Raw genomic sequence first — 17,475 nt, 5'->3', positions numbered from 1 at the left:
GCATCTTTTTTCTGTGATCACCTTCTGCACAGCTTCATCTGCCCACATCCAAGTGAAAGCATCATCAGAGATAGATATGGAATGGAATCTGATCCTTTGTGATTTCTGTTAATAGCCCAATTTTATAGTGCTTTATCCCAAGTCATGAAATACTCCATATCTTAATCTGCCCTTTTATCAGCAATTGGATCTGAAACTTTGAGAGACAGTAAGGGGCATATAATTCTGAATTACTAACTAGTTTATGATATGGAAATCCTCCTGCTATTGAGTTGTATTTCACATTTCTAATTATACAGATACGTACTCTTCCTTATAAATTAACCTTCTTTTTTTAAAAATAAAATTTATATCTGTATATGGCCATTAACCTTTCAAGACATTGTTATCCAATCTTAGGTATTCATACTACATACATCATCATAACATTATACTACTAGAGTATCTGTTTACTTATTTTTTTACTTATATTTTAATAAACTAACTGCTCTTTGTACCTGAAAAACGTTTATTTTATAGAAACTTAGTATCACTACCACAAATTTAAAAAGATTTACTTGCCCCAAAGAGAAGATATGATGTAAACAAACAAGAAAGCAATACTACTACTTACCAGTTAGGTATTTTGTGTTTTCTCTTTGTTTAGAAGAGAGAAGAAAGAAGTGTTAAAGGCATAGAAGCCAAAAATGATACTTTTTGATACAAAACCAGAAAAACTAAGAGAATTAGAGGAGTCATTATATGATTTGATGTTATGTAATATCATGTTTACCACCCAATTCATCTCAAAAACCCTTCAAATCACTTCATGTACCACCGCAAATCCTTGTCCTACTCTTCGAAAAACACAATTCCAAGGCATTATCTTATGCAGTACAAGCTCAAAGGTTATACTTGCCGAATTTCATCCCCTGAAGCTACTTACATCCTTGGTTTTTAGACCATTTAGACCATATGGTCTAAATGGTCTAAAAACCATTGACTTCTTTGCTTTGGTAGTAAGCTGGGATCTATTATGAACGCTTGTCTTCCTCTACATTTTCCCCTCCAAGTTTATGCACCAGAGGCACTGTAAAGTGCAGGCTCCTGGTATTGGATGCTGGTCTCATCCGTGGCCAAAGACAAAAGATTAGTGAGAGGGAGAAGGAAGTTTCCTCATTAGCTATAGCAGTGGCCTCTTTAATGCGTATTAGGGGATTATCCACAAGGCCACATTCTTTGACTGTAACAATAGGTCTTAGCGGTCAAGATGCTTCATGTGCAGTGGGCAAATTAAAGGCACTTAGTGTAGCTAGCACCAAATGCAAACTCTGCCAAAGTACTGAGAAGCCTGTGTTCTTCTTTCACGTTCAGCCAGGAACTAGTTTTTCTTTTTTAAAAAATCAACTTTATTGAGGTACAATTTACATATAAATGCACACATTTTATTTTTACAAGAAAATAGTAGCTTTATTGGGAATATTTGTGCTATACAGTTGTAGCATAGCAGGTGAAACCCTAGTCAGGAAGATGGAACAAAACACGGGGAGCTGGGATTGGACCCGAGAGACTGTCCTGAGGTTCTGTAGTAAATTTCCAGGGCACAGGGCTCCTTCATTTCTTCCAGCTCCCCTGTTACAATCCCAAACTGTTAGGTTTCTCTCTATACTCCATAACATGTGCTGTGAATCACAATATCCTGGAAAAGTATATAGTAGTTTTTAACTGGGGGTAATTTTTTCCCCCATGGACATTTGGTAAGATCTGGAGACATTCTGTTTTAAATTTTATTTCTATTTAAATTTTATATTTAATTGACACGTAACAATAGCACATATTTATGGAATGCATAATATGCAGTATATAATGTTCAGACCAGAGTGATGAGTATAACCATGATTTTTTTTTTTCTTCCAGTTTTTGGCTGGGGCTGGGTTTAAACCCACCACCTCCAGCATATGGGGTGGGTGCCCTACTCCTTTGAGCCACAGGCGCCATCCAGTATAACCATTATTTCATTGATCATTTCAGAATGCACACATTTAAAGTAAGCAGCTTGATGACTTTTGATACATACACATGCTGATGCAACCATCATCATGGTTCTATTACCTCCAAATGTCTTCAGTCAATTTCCATTTCCACTAGGGCTAAAAAACTCGTCTGTTTTCTATCACTGCAGGTTAGATGATTTATTTTTGTAGACTTTCACATTTAAAAAGTCATTATGGAGCACATTTGGTGTGGGGGTTGGTTTCCTTAACTCAGCATTCATTCATTTATTCATTCATTCATATTCTTGGGTGTATCAGTAATTTACTTTCTTATTGTTGAATGATATCCCAGTGTATGGATATACTATAGTTTTTAAAAATTCATTTGTTCATTGATGTGCATTCAATTGCTTCCACTTGGGAATTGGGTTCATTAACAAAGCTGTTATGAACATTCGTGTGCAAGTCTTTGGATATATGTTTTCATTTGTTTTGGAAAATACCAAGAGTAGAATTGCAGTGTCATATAGTAAGTGTCTGTTTAACTTAAATGTAATTTCCTAAATATTTTTAGATTGCTTGCATCATTTTACATCCCTAGCAGAAATGTATGATAGTTTCAGTTATTCTTTATTCTTGCCAACACTTGATATAATCAATTCCTTTAATTTTAGCCATTCAAGTGGTTGTATAATGCTATTTTATTGTGGTTTTAAGTTGCATTTCCCAATGACTAATGATATTAAATTATTTTTTCACGTTTACATTTGTTATTTATCTACCTTTGTAAACTATCTTTTCACTTGTCTATTAAAAATTGGTTTGCTTAACTTCTTGTGGTTGAATTGTAAGAGTTTTTCCAAATATTCTGAATGTAAGTCCATTATCAGATATATGTATTGTGACTATTTTTTCCATTCTGTGGATGGTCATTTTTTCTTTAAGATTTTTTTGCACAACAGGAGCTTAAAAACTTGATTTATCAAATTTTGTCTTATTTATCTTTTATTATTATTATTAGGTTTACTAGTTTCATGTCCTGAGATTTTTTTTTTTTTTTTGAGACAAAGTCTCACTTTTGTGCCACGGGTAGAGTGCTGTGGCATCTGCTTAGCTCACAGCAACCTCAAACTCCTAGGTTCAAGCATTCCTCCTGCCTCAGCCTTCCAAGTACTTGGCACCACAATGCCTGGCTAATTTTTCTATTTTTAGTAGAGGTGGGGTCTTGCTTTTGTTCAGGTTTGTCTCTAACTCTTGAGCTCAAATGATCCTCCCATTTTGGCCTCCCAAAGCACTAGGATTATAGATGTGAACTACCACACCCATCGAAGCCCTGAGAAATTTTTATCTACCTAAAGTTATACATATATTCTTCTAGACTTTTTGACATTTCATTTTCAATATTTGGGTCTGTCTCCAGTTTCATGTTACTATACGAGGTTGAGATAGAGTTTTGTTTTTTCCATATGGATATAAAGTTGTTTCAACACCATTTGTTGAAAAGTCTATCCTTTTCTTATTGAATTGCCTTGCCACTTTGGTTGAAAATGAAGTATCTGTAGATGCTGTGGGTTCCATTCTGCTATTTTTAATCCTGCTGACATATAGTATACTATATTTATGGCCTCTTTATTTTTTTCAGCTATTTTATATGTCTTATATTATATTCAAACTATCTTGATTACTGTAGCTTTATATCAATTATTAAAATCAGACTGGTGATCCCTCCAATTTTCTTCTTTTTCAAAATTGATTTGTCTATTATAAGTCCTTTGCATTTTCATTGAAGTTTTAAAATCGGCTTGACTTTACAAAAACACACACCAAGGTTTCCATTAGATTGAGTTGAACATATAGAATAATTTGGAGAAAATGGTCATCTTAACAATATTGAACTTTAAATCCATGAACATAGTATGTTTTTCCACTTATTTAGTTATTCTTCTATTACTCTTAGAAGTCTTTATAGTTATCAGAGAGCACTTTAATACATACTTTGTTGAATTTATCACTGACTATATTGCATAGTTTGGGATGCTATTGTGACTAGTCTGTATGATATCTCAATTTTTAAATGTTATTGCTAGGATGTGAAAATAAAATTAATTTTGTATCTTGACCTTGTATCCTACATCTTGGAAAAATAATTTGTATTAGTTCTAGTAGCTTTTTAAAAAAGATTATTTGTCATTTTCTATATATACAGTCATTTTGTCTGTGAATACAAATAATTCTTCCATTCTGATCTGTATGCATTTTATTTCTTATTGCTTTTTTGTACTTTCTGGAACCTCTGATGTGGTGATAAATAGTATTGGTGAGAGTGAAGATCCTTGGCTAAGTTCTTGGTTCCAGGAGGAATGCTTTTATTCTTTGATGTTAGCTGTGGAGTTTTTTGTAGATTCCTATTATCAATTGAGGGAAGTTATTTTCATTACCAGATTGGGGAAATTTTTTTTTTTTTAATCATGGAAGGATATTACATTTTTAGTAGTTTTAAGAATTTATGGAGATTATTGTATGATTTTTCTTCTTTAGTCAGTTAATAGGATAGTTTGTACTCATTAGTTTTTAAATGTTATGTATGATAGGGAATATATGTGTAGTCTGGCCACTAATTCATATGTCTACAAGAAAAGCTATGTTGACATTTCATTGAATTCAAACTTCCTTATTAAAACTAAGAATTTATTTCTTTTAATGACATTGCATAGTAAATGGACACTAAATTGAGTAGGAGTGTACACATAGTCATCTTGTGTGGGATGACACAAGAGACAGCTTCCTCTGAGAGGCAGCACTAAATGATTATTAGCCATGGTTGGAATAGCAGCTGTTTGGAGAAGAGTTGAGGACCTCCAGGCTGAGTGCTGTCACAGCCAATGCCAATGACTTCACTGTTCCTATGTCATCAGTGAGTGTCATTGGTATGCCCTACTCTGCTTATTAGGAATTTGTCAATTTCAAATGTGATCACAAAATACGAAATAGATAAATGCACTCTTTGAGAAGCAAACAATGTAACATTTCTACAGTACTTAATAGTCTCCATTGTGTTTGTGGGCTAAACACTAGAAGAAAAGTTGGGAGGTGCCCAGAAGAAATTGGACAAAATCTGGAACTTCCCTATGTGATTCTAGCTAAAAGCCAAGTGGATCTTTGCTTCTCCAGCTCTTTAATCTGTAACCCCAGATGATAGGGCCATTTCTGGATAACTGACTTAAGTGTAGTAATTTAGTCTTGCCATATTTCAGCTGGCCATCTCCTCTCCTCATATTCTGTTTGTCATGATTGGACATTGGCTTTGTTTCTTTGTGACAAAACTTCTTTCTTGAATAGAGCTCATGGCTCCCCTCTCCAGTAGGTGTGTGTCCTTACAACGGGTCTCTTTGTGAGTCCTCTCATCAGTCATCACCAATTTTTCTTACAGTTTCTTTACTGAGTTGGTGTTAAGTGTGGCTTTCTGTTTCAATGCAATATATCTTTTCAAACCTCTCTTTTCCATATTTTCTAATCCTTGAATCTTTGGCACTTTCAGTATCTATAGATATGGTGGGTTTGATTCTGCTGTTTTTAATCCTGCTGACTCATATTCTTGGTGGCTTCTTTTCTTATGTATTTTGTGAGTTTTGATTGTGAACTCATGTTTCGGGGCCCCTTTCTGGAGGAAACTTTTTGAAGCCTATTTAAAACTCATGCCTGCAAGGATCTGTTTACTTTAGCTTCTGCTGAAAGTATAAGCTGGTGCCTGGGAGTACTACCAACCCAAACCCATTTATTTGATTAGGTTTTTTTGACTCTAAGCCTGCCTATCACGGTACACACTTTTGATCAGGAATTCTCAATTTTTTTTCCTTCCTTTTTTCTGCTACGCCAAAAGTCAAAGTTCAGACAAATAAATTACATGCACTACCTCTCTCTGTGGAACCATTTGTTTGTTTTGTTGTTCCCCACACCCCCCATGGTAACATCATTCCTAGTTGCCTGACTTATGCAAGGATCTCCTATCTGACCTTTTACTATTTTCAGAACCATATTTCAATTTCTGACCTTGTGTCTGGTAAACTAAGCACTTCACCACCAAGAATACCATATACCTCCAGGGCCCCAGCAGCCCCAGTACTCAAGTGCCTGTCTGGAATTGTGCTTTATTTTTGGCTGCTGAGCAATTAATTTATTTTCCAACGAGCTTAATCATAAAATAGAAAAAAAAGTTTTAAAAATTATATTTTATTCAGCATTTTTATGTGTACTGTACCAAGATGGGTTTCTGTGGACATCTAAAGTCTAACTTGGCAAAACTGGAAATTCTAGGAGAGTTTATTTTTGAAATGATGCTGGCATAATTATCTATCCATCTGGAAGAAAACAAGGCAGTACCACAGTGTCATACCATACACAAAAATAAATTACAGCTTGATTAAATATCTAATTGTGAAATATAAAACAATTTAAAATGTCAGAGGAAAATTTAGAAAAAAAGATTTTTACGATTTTATAGTATGGAAGCTGTGCTTAAATAAGACGGGAAAACCCAGCTGCTATAAAAAGAAAAGACAAATATAATTGACTTCATGAAGTCTAAAATAAAAATGAATGATAAAAGATAACATAAATAAAACCAAAAGCAAAATTAAACATTGGGTAGAAATATTTGTAGCATATGTGACTGGAAAAAGGTAACTATTTAAAGGATAAAGAGTGTGTGTGTGTGTGTGTGTGTGTGTGTGCGTGCGTGCATATGTGTATGGCAAGAGAGGGGTAGAGGGGGGAGAGAGAAGAAAAGTGGAGGTCCTAAACAGAAAATGGGCAAAAGGTACACAAATTTTCCAGAAGAGAAAGTCCAAAATGATCAAATATCAAAAAGATGTTCCACCTCCATAAGAGCTAGCATAACAGTTTTTCCCCACCTGTTGGTAAAAGTTAAAAAGAGTGATGCATCAGTCACGATGTTTTCAAATAAAAGTAAGGGAAACGCTGATAATAGTATCTTAAACAATAAGGCCATTCACTGACTCATGGGAAAGGACATCTGAAAGTAGTCAGGTTCTATTGTTTCTTAATAAAGGAACTCGTCAGAATCACCAACCTACTTCTTGTTTGTGAGTATTATTTAAGACGTTATTAACTTTCTGATAGGATGCTTTTTATCTGATACGTTTTTCCTCACGTGTATCTGCTTTTCATAATAAGTCAAACGCTGGGTTTTGTTCTTATGGGGCTTAAGTTCCAAGGGAGATAAAAATCAAGAAACACAGTTTTCTCAAGTTAGGTCATCTAATAGAAACCCCCTATGTTTATTGGAGATACCAAATACCTCTTTCATTATTGCAAGTTTAAACCAGATATAAACCCATCTTCTTCTAACTTACTACTAAACAAATCAGAAAAAAAAAAAGAAAGAAAAATAATGATAAACAACCACACCAACTTGTTCCTGAGAAGCTGTGGCATGACCTAGCTGTCACGCAAGTTTTAGGATTGAGTTTCCACTGCTTGCGTGGTGCAGGACTCTGCAGAGTAAAACTTTCTTCACTATTACTGATGACAGATTCCTGCTAGAAAAAAAGTATAAACTCTCTCTGGAGGAAGGCACTTTAATTTGGGGCCTCAAAGATACACAACAAATGCTTTTACAAGAACATGGTAAGTTTATAGTGAGGGGCACCGAGCATTGAGGATGCAAGACAGCATGAGTAAGAACGACAGAAAGGAGCATGTGCCAGAAACAGGAGGTTTCGTATGTTAGATTTATGAGGCAGAAAAATAACAGGCAAGTTTGAAAATATTTTTAGAAAATTGGAAACCGTAAAAAAGTGACTTAGCAGATTTGAACAATAACAGAAGAACTTTTTAAAATTAAAAATACAATAACTAAATTAAAAAAGCTTACGGTATAGGCTTAAGAATAATTGATGTAAAAATAGTGGAGAGAATTAGGGATCTTAAATCTAGATCAGAAGAAATAATTTAATATGTAGTACATAGAGAATACAAATGGGAAATGTGAAAGAGGGGATGGCACGTAAAGAAAAGTATAAAAAGGGTTAGCATGGGCCTTTATAAAGTGGGCCAAAAGAGAAAAAAATCAGGCTAAAACAGTGTCTGTAGACATAATAGCTCCGAATTTTTCAAGAATTGAGGAAGGACAGCAGGCTACACTTCCAAAAAATTCAATGAATATCAAGAAGACAAATGAAAGAAAATCTAAATCTTGAGACATCATAGTAAAACTACAGAACACTCAAAATTAAGAGAATCTTAAAAGTTGACAGAGAAAAAAGATAAATGAACTTGAACGAAGCTATGGTAGTATCCATATTGTCTTCTTAAGAGCCAATGAAATGAGAAAAAATAGAATTATATGTTTAGTATTTTGAAAGAAAATAATTGGCAACATGGAATTCTATATCCAGCAAAAATATCTTTAAAGAATAAGAATAAGAATGAGGAAACGACGGTTGGAGTAACAGAAATAGAGTGAGTTTCTTATTAGTAACCCACTGATAGTGGAAATTCTAAACAATGTACTTTAAGCCGAAAGAGGGTAACACCAATGTTCTGATATACAAGAAGGAATGAGAGGCAAGGAAAGTGATAAATATGGGACTAATTCTAAAGAATTAGATTGCCACAGCAACAGCCATCAGCTTGCAGGGCTTTAAAAACCAATATAAAATCAGCATTCAATGCAATAGTAGCATAGTATATGTCAGGAGAGGGGTGAATGAACTTAGCATGTTCTAAGGTCCTTATTCTGTCTAGGATAAGGTAAAGCTATTGGTAAGCATTACACTTTAAAATGTGCCTAATATCATTTCTATGTTATTAGAATGTTCTTCAAAAAGAATAGAAAGTGAGTATATTCTTTCTAATTTCCAATAGGAAGAATTATTGAAATTATTGTGATGGAAAAGATACTATGCATATATTAAACAAAAGTGTTAGTTTACTTAAAGTAAAAGAAAACAAAATAAAATTGCATGCAAAAATGTTACTAGAACTTAAAAGGGTAACTTTATGATGATTCAAGTTTCAATCTACCAGGGATTCATAATAAATTTAGATTTCTGTATGCTTTAGAACATGGTCTAAAAAAAATTTTAATCCTAGCACTCTAGGAGGCTGAGGTGAGTAGATCACCTGATGTCAGGAGTTCCAGAGCAGCCTGAGCAAGAGTGAAACCCCATCTCTAAAAATAGCCAGGATAGCTGGGTGTTGTGGTGGGTGCCTGTAGTCCCAGCTACTTGGGAGGCTGAGGGAAGAGAATCACTTGAGTCCCAGAGTTTGAGGTTGCTATAAGCAATGATGCTATGGCACTCTACTGAGGGCAACACAGTGAGACTCTGTCTAAAGAAAAACACATACACACACACACACACATATATATACAGATCTATGCATATAAGGATAAACAGAGAAGTCCACAATCTCAGAGGGAGGTTTCAATATACTGCTGTCTTGGTAATTAATAAAACAGATTAAAAATAATTAAAATATACAAAATTGAAACCATATGATGCATGACCAACCTAATTTCTAGAAAGTTAGAATTTACCACACCTGAACAGTCTTATGACATCAGAGAACTTGAATTGGTAGTTCCAAAATAGGCAGTAAAAAATACTCCAATAAAGAAAATTTCAAGCACAAGAGGTTCTACCAGAAAATTCTGCTAAATCTCCAGGAACAGATAATTCTCACACAAACCCTTCCAAAGCCTAGATAAGAAGGAAATTCGTTTTATGCATAAACTTCATATCAGAACCCCAAAGACAATATAAAGAAAGAAAAAATTATAAGCCCTTCTCATCCATGAGCATGTCTGTTATCTCATCCTTGACCTGGAGCCGGATAGGAATTGAGATTCTGGAAACCACAGTTCAGGTTTCCCAATCCACAAAATGAACAAGCATGATGTTAAAACTATTTTTTAAAAGGGAAAGAAATGATTGTTTATCAAATCAGATAATGATTGCCCTGGGGGAAGGGGTAAAATTGTGATCATGCGAGGGTTTCTCAGAGTGGGAGAGAATGTTGAGACATTTACATGGGAGTTTATAATTACTCATTATATTCTACCTATATGTTGCATGTACTTTTCTGTATATTCATTGTACTTCACAAGACAAGAACCAAATATCAGGTTTCAAAGTGGTATTTGAGGATAGGTAAATCCATGGAAGGTTACACTTTCTTTAACATTTGGTGTTGGGGTTGGAGAGAGCTGACAAGAGGACATTATTCTACTTTTTCCTAGTAAATTCAAATTGTTGTGTTGCACTTATATTCATTTAATGATGAAAATCTAGTGAGTCAAAAGTTAATATGACTAGCAAAGAAGTATTTCAAAAACATCTCATTTTCTTGACTGCCCATTTCATAGCAGAAGCTGGACTTCCAGCTGGTTGGATGGCTGTCCACCTAACAGACAGTATTTTCAGCTACTTTTGCAGCTAAGTTTGTCAGTGTGACTGAGTTCTGGATAATGAGATGAGTGACAGTGTTTTAGAGAACTTTCAAGAAGATTTATTACATGAGAACTAGTAAGCTGCCCTCCAGCCTGTAACCTGGATGTAAAGGTTGGTGCTTTAGCAGCTGCCTTGGGCCATGAGGATGATGGCCTTACTAGATAGGAGGGCCGTGAGGGAGCCAGAGGGGCCTGACTCTCTGAAAGCTCTATGGCACACCCCTGTTAACTTTGGACTACCCAGCTTCTGGTTTCTGTTATGTAAGAGAAAGAAAAACAGTTGATTTATTTGGTTTCCTCTGTTTTTTGTAGTTTAATCCAATTTTAATTGACATAGAAGCCACAGAGCAAGGCACCCAGAATTCTGCCTGCCTATGGGTTGTATCTGGCCCACAGATAAGTTTTGTTTGTTCTACATAATTTCTGGGAAAGAAAAACGAATTTATAATGTTAAAAGGTGGAGCTTGACATGGTCTGAATCTTTGTGCCCCTCTTCCCCCGCCCAAATTCATATGTTAAAATCCTCACCCTGAAGATAATGGTGCTAAGAAGTAGAGTATTTTGGGACATGTTTAGTTCATGAGGATGGAGCCTTCATGAATGAGGTTAATGTCTTTATTTAAAAAAGCCCAAGAGAGCTCCTTTGCACCCTCCACCATCTGAAGACACAATGAAAGGTGCCATCTATGCAGAAAGCAGGTCCTCACCAGACATGGTATCTGCTGGTGCTTTTGATCTTGGACTTTCTAGCCTTCAGAACTGGGAGGAATAAATTTCTGTTGTTTGTAAGCGACCCAGTTCATGGTGTTTTGTTATGGCAGCCTAAACGGACTAAGGCGGTATCCTAATATAAAAGTCAAGATTCCTGCCCTGTCTTACAAATGCTAAATATGTATCATTCCTGAAGTCTCCCTCATCCTGTTATGTGGCTGAAGCTGAATAATGACTGATTCTTTTGGACATGGGCTTTTCTTATTCATTTCATTCATCCCAGATGAATTGAGCGTATTTCTACTAGCCTAGAATTCCCACTCTCATTACTTTGTTATGCTTCCTATTTTAACACAGTTCAGTTCTGCTTAATATTATTTTATATCTTACATCCTTTACATCAAAACACATATCTTTTGCTGTGGGAAAGTTTTGCATTTTGTTGTTTGGTTCTTTCATGGCTGAGTTGCATGGTAGTTTGTGACAGAAATGATTTCTGATGACTCTAGGTGACATCACAGATTTGCTCTGAGAAGTCATGGTGATGTCACCTCGCATCAAGGGCACTTTAAAATTGGACCTGAAAAGTCATCCAGGATAAGATCAGTTAATCTGGGTTAGAGCAGCTGAGTATTTGTAGGGTTCATTTTGATAGGAATTGCCATTTAGTTCATGCTACACTAACCACAACCCTTCATATGGAAATAGACTCTTCAACAAAAAACTTTTAAGTTCCAGGTATCTTTATTCTCATTTTGCTACCAAAGCATAAAATTCTTAAAAGGGTAGGTGTAGTAATAATTTCTAAGTTTTTTTCCTTTGGATTTCAATATACTATTTTAATAATGCTATTATGCTTTTCACTAATTCAAATAATTAGTTTTAATTAAGAAAATACAGGCACAACATTAAAATGTGGGTGCATAATTAAGTTTAGTACAATTTCTGCCTTCTTGTTTTGTTCTCAATTGTCTAAAGAGAGAAAGGAAAATTGATTATTTCTATCAGTTGTGGTAGGTGGATAAAGCATGTTGATTAGGTACTTCTCTAAATTAGACTTCAATTTAAACTATACCCAAGTTTGCATCTGAAGGAAGATAAACTGCCAAAACATTAGAATCAAATTTATCAAAAATTAATCATTTTAAAGGCATGCTTTAATTATAAAAATTACAGACTCAAGATGCGAGTGTTACTCTTTTGAGAATTTAAAAGCCTTGTTATCTTCAGTCTTTTTGAAAAATTCATTGCTATTTCCTAATTTTCTTATGGTTTTCTACTTGAGGCATAAATTCACAGCTATCATCAGGACATGAGGTGACATGTGCATGCTGAGAAATACTCACGGGACCTCTTGTGGAATTGTTCTGCCATCACAAGAACAAATCCATTTATAGCTCACTCTCTGAGGATTCAGTGCGCACCTGACAGGTGTGCCAGACAGGCCTTTTTTCCCCCACAAAGTAAAAGGTGCTATCATTTTAAGTTTTTGGAAATCACTCTAACATACAAGCATTCTTAAAGTCAGACTTCTGGCTTAATACTTTAATCTAGGAACCATGTCTTATCTCTAGAAACAAGTGCAGTCATTTAAATTCTGAAATTTTGGACACAGGGATGTAATAGAAAATTTAAAGCATAATTTATAACCAATTCTTAATTAAGGATTCTACATTATGTAAGCTCTGCTCTCTCAGTCATATAAATATCATTATCTTTTTACTCAAATATTTCTTTGGGTGTAATTATGTATTATAAGTTGGGCTTGGTCAAAATATGATTATCCCATAACAGTTTTTTTCCAAGTGAACAAGCTGGTTTGTATGAATATATTTGCCATGGGAGAAGTTATACTAACATAAACCTTAGGACAGGGAAATGTAACTTTTCCCTTCTCCTCAATATTTTAGGCACCTTCTCTGAACAAGGCTCTCTGGTATGTGTTAAGGAAACAAAGGGATAAGGTATGGGTGCTGGTTCCTGGAAACTTGAATTTTTCCCCCAGGTAAAGTATCAATTTCAGAAAAACAAAACCTAGGGAGGTGGAGCAAGATGGCAGACTAGAGACAGCTTCTTTGCAACTGGGTGTGGTGAGATTGGGGAGAGAAAACTCCAGGTACTTCTGGGTTGTGCGCTTTACCCAGAAACATCCCTTTGGAGGCATAGGGAGGCAGTGGGAGACTTCAGGACCTAAAGAGGAGGACAAAAACAGTGGAGAAACAGCAAGCATTTGCTATCTGTCAGAGGCCTGCTGGACTGTGGCAGCTGCAGTGGCAGTAGCTACAGCAGTGGCAAGAGTTTGCAGTCAAGGAAGGCCTTTCCTGGTTTTTGTTTTGTTTGTTTGTTTTCTTTTGGACTTGGGCAGTTGGTTGAGTTGAGTTACCTTGGGAGATCTTGAGCAAATGAGCAAGTGACTGAACAGCGCCCAGAAGCTGGGACTAAACTGCCAGGGCAGAATGGAGCTTTCATTGTTCTGCTGCAGGCGGGGTGCAGCCATTGTGGGAAAGCTGCCTTGCAGGCTTGGCCCTGGGGGTCCTAGATTAGGGAGGGTTCTGGCGTGCCTGATAAATGGGCAACCACTTCTGGAGAGATCCGAGTGGCACATGCTTTCCTGGGAAAGCCACTGCTTAGCCAAGGGACACAATTTGAAAGGTCAAGGCATGTCTATTAAGTGAGCTGAGGAAAGAGTCAGGCTCCCAGCCTGTAGAGTTTGAGGGCAAAGAAGTCAGCAGAGGCTTCCAGTCTCCATCTTATACAGCTGTATCAGCATTGTGATTAGTATTTCCTACCCCAGATCACTTATTGCCTAGGCAATATTCTGCAAGATATATATTGCTGAATATATATCTTCAAAATATATATACATGGTTTTTTCTTTTTAAAATTTTTTTTCAATTTATTTCCATCTAGATTTTTTTCTTTTTTCTTCATTTTCTCATGTAAATATAATTTTTCATTGTTGCCTTTCTTAATAATAAAGGCTTCATTTTTGCTAGGTTTTCTGCCCCTGTTATTTGTTTTTTCCCCCTAATTTTATCCCTTAAGGTTTTTTGTTGGGTTGGTTTGATTTCTAGTATTTTTGTTTTTCTTCTCTATTTAGAGGAGGTGGGGTCCTGTGTCTGCTGAGGCTGGCAAAGAGCTGCAGGCATCAAGGGACCCACCCAACCCAGCCCTTCCAGAGGTTGAGATTTGTGGGTGTGGGTCCAAGTACCTACTGTGCGCCACTATTATTCCTGTCTCTCTCTTTCTGTTCCTCTCTTCTTTTTGTCAATCTTCCCTTTTACTAACCCCTTTTGCTTTCACTTTTCTGTTTTTTAGTCTTTTATCCCTCCTTGCTCTTCACTCTTTATGTCCTTTTAGTCCTCTACTCCTCTACCAAAAAGATCCTTCAACACCTTAGGGTCAGAGGCATGATAACTTAAAGAAGAGGAAGAAGTGAAAGTAAAAAGTAGAATAAAGAAACAGGCAAAAGGAAAACACTCATGAGGAAGAAACTGCAGAAAAATCCTGCCAACATGAAAAACCAGAACAGAGCAAACCCCCCAAGGGATCATGAGATAACTACTGCAGAAGATTCCACCTCCAAAGAAATGTTAGAAATTACAGAATGGGAATTTAAAATATGGATGGTAAAAACAATGAAGGAAATTGCTGAGAAAGTAGAAAATAACCAAAAGGAAATCCAAAAACAGAGATGAACGATATGAAGACTATAGAAAGGATATAGTGGAGCTTAAGGAATTGAAGCAGTCAATCAGGGAACTTAAGATGCAGTAGAAAGTATCATTAACAGATTAGACCATGCAGAAGAGATAATCTTGGAAGTAGAGGATAAAACTCGTGAACTAACTCAGGCAGTTAAAGAGGCAGAAAAAAAAGAGAGAGAAACCAGAATGTTCACTGATGGAATTATGGGACTTCCTGAAGCGGTCAAACACATAAGTTACAGGGAAGAAGAAACCTCCCCACCTCCCGAGGAATAGAAGCCCTAGTAGAGAATATCATAAATGAAGATTTTACAAATATTACCAAAGATTCTGACACACTCCTTTCAGAAAGATGTTGGATTCTAGGTCATTTCAACTCAAATAGAGCTTCTCCAAGACATATTGTCATGAACCTGTCCAAAGTCAAGATAAAAGAGAAGATTCTGCAAGCTGCTAGGAGTAAGCACCAATTGACCTATTGGGGCAAATCCATCAAGATGACTGCAAACTTTTCAAATGAAACTTTTCAAGCCAGAAGACAATGGCCATCTACCTTTAATCTACTTAAACAAAAGAATTTTTAGCACAGAATTATATATCCTGGTAAGCTTTAAAATCGATGGAGAAATCAAGTCATTTACTGATATGCAAACATTGAGGACATTTGCCTCAATAAGACCAACTCTATAGGAAATACTTAGACCTATTCTGCGCATTGACCATCACAATGGACGACTAGCAAAGTAAACACTCAGAAACTAAAGGAGAAAACCTAGCTTCCACAATGATGCAAAAGATAAAATTAAGTAATGGACTTTCACAAAATAAGATGAATGGAACTCCACCACACTTATCAATTGTCTCAATAAATGTTAATGGCTTGAATTCCCCACTGAAAAGCCATAGACTGGCTGATTGGATAAAAAAGCACAAGTCATCTATTTGATGTCTGCAGGAAACACCTAGCCTTGAAGGACAAAGTAAAACTCAGAGTTAAAGGATGGAATACAATTTTCAGGCAAATGGAAATCAGAAGAAAAGAGGGGTTGTAATCTTATTTTTAGATACAAGTGGATTTAAAGCAATTAAAGTAAAAAAAGACAAAGATGGATACTTCATGTTGGTCAAGGGAACAATACAATAAGAAGTCTTTTCAATTCTCAATATTTATGTACTCAAATGCTCCCAGATTCTTGAAACAGACCTTATTTTGTCTGAGCAGTATAATATCCCATAACACCATAATAGCTGGGACTTTAATACTCCTCTTACAGAGCTGGGCAGATCCTCTAAACAGAGACTAAACAAAGATATAAGGGACTGTAATTGATAGACACAACTGTAATTGATAGACACATATAGAACACTTCATCCCAAAGCTAAAGAATATATATTCTCATTGATTTGTGGAACATTCTCCAAAATAGATCCTATCGCAGAATACAAATCAAATCTCAACAAAATCAAAAGAACTGAAATTTTACCTTGTATCTTCTCGACCAAAAGGCAATAATGGTGGAACTCCATTCCAACAAAAATTTTCATCCCCACACAAAGATATGGAAATTAAACAACCTTATGTTGAATGACATTTGGGTCAAGGAAGAGATTAAAAAAGGAAATAATTAACTTCCTTGAGCATAACGCAATGAAGACACAAGCTACCAAAACCTGTGGGACACTGTAAAAACAGTCCTAAGAGGGAAATTTATTGCATTAGATGCCTACATCCAAAAAACAGAAAGAAAGCACATCAGTAACCTAATGAATCATGTTAAAGAAATAGAAAAGGAAGAGCAGTCTAATCCCCAAAAGATAAATAAAACCTATAAGCCATTGGCCAGATTAACCAGAAATAGAAAAGTAAAATCTTTAATATCTTCAATCAGAAGTGAAAAGGGGAAAATAACCACTGATACCACAGAGGTACAAGAGATTATTTCTGACTACTACCAAAAAATTTATGCCCAGAAATTTGACAATGTGGAGGAAGAAATGGACCAATACCTTGAATCACACCATCTTCCTAGACTTAACCAGGAAGAAATAGATCTCTTGAACGGACCAATATCAAGCACTGAGATTGCAAAAACAATAAAAAAGCTTCCAACAAATAAAAGCCCAGGACCAGATGGCTTCACATTAGAATTCTATCACACCTTCAAAGGTGAGCTTGTACCTATACTGCAGAACCTATTCCAAAACATTGAGAAGGAACGTTCCCCCAATACGTTCTATGAAGCAAACATTGCCTTGATTCTAAAACCAGGAAAAGACCTAACTAAAAAGGAGAACTATAGACCAATTTCACTAATGAATATTGATGCAAAAATATTCAGCAAAATCTTAGCTAATAGATTGCAGCTCATTAAAAAAATTATACATCAGAATCAAGTAGGCGTCATCCAAGGGATGCAAGGTTGGTTTAACATACACAAATCCATGAATGTAATACACCATATCAAAAGAAGCAAAAACAAAGACCATATTATTCTTTAATAGATGCAGAAAAAGTATTTGGCAAAATTCAGCATCCTTTTCTAACAAGAACACTTCAAAAAATAGGCATAGGTGGCAAATTTCTTTTTTTTTTTTTATTAAATCATAGCTGTGT

At 35.7% G+C, this 17,475-nt stretch overlaps 1 protein-coding gene across 3 annotated transcripts in view; it reads left to right on the top strand.

Annotated features, from left to right (window-relative positions):
• Positions 1 to 17,475, top strand: part of ACVR1C (activin A receptor type 1C) — a 106,297-nt gene that overhangs the window by 43,003 nt on the left and 45,819 nt on the right. The window lies entirely within an intron of this gene.

The sequence above is a fragment of the Otolemur garnettii genome, unplaced genomic scaffold, assembly GCF_000181295.1.
Source record: "Otolemur garnettii isolate 467f Iridium unplaced genomic scaffold, OtoGar3 scaffold00098, whole genome shotgun sequence".
Lineage (NCBI taxonomy): Eukaryota > Metazoa > Chordata > Mammalia > Primates > Galagidae > Otolemur > Otolemur garnettii.
This window is presented reverse-complemented; position numbering and strand designations above follow the sequence as displayed.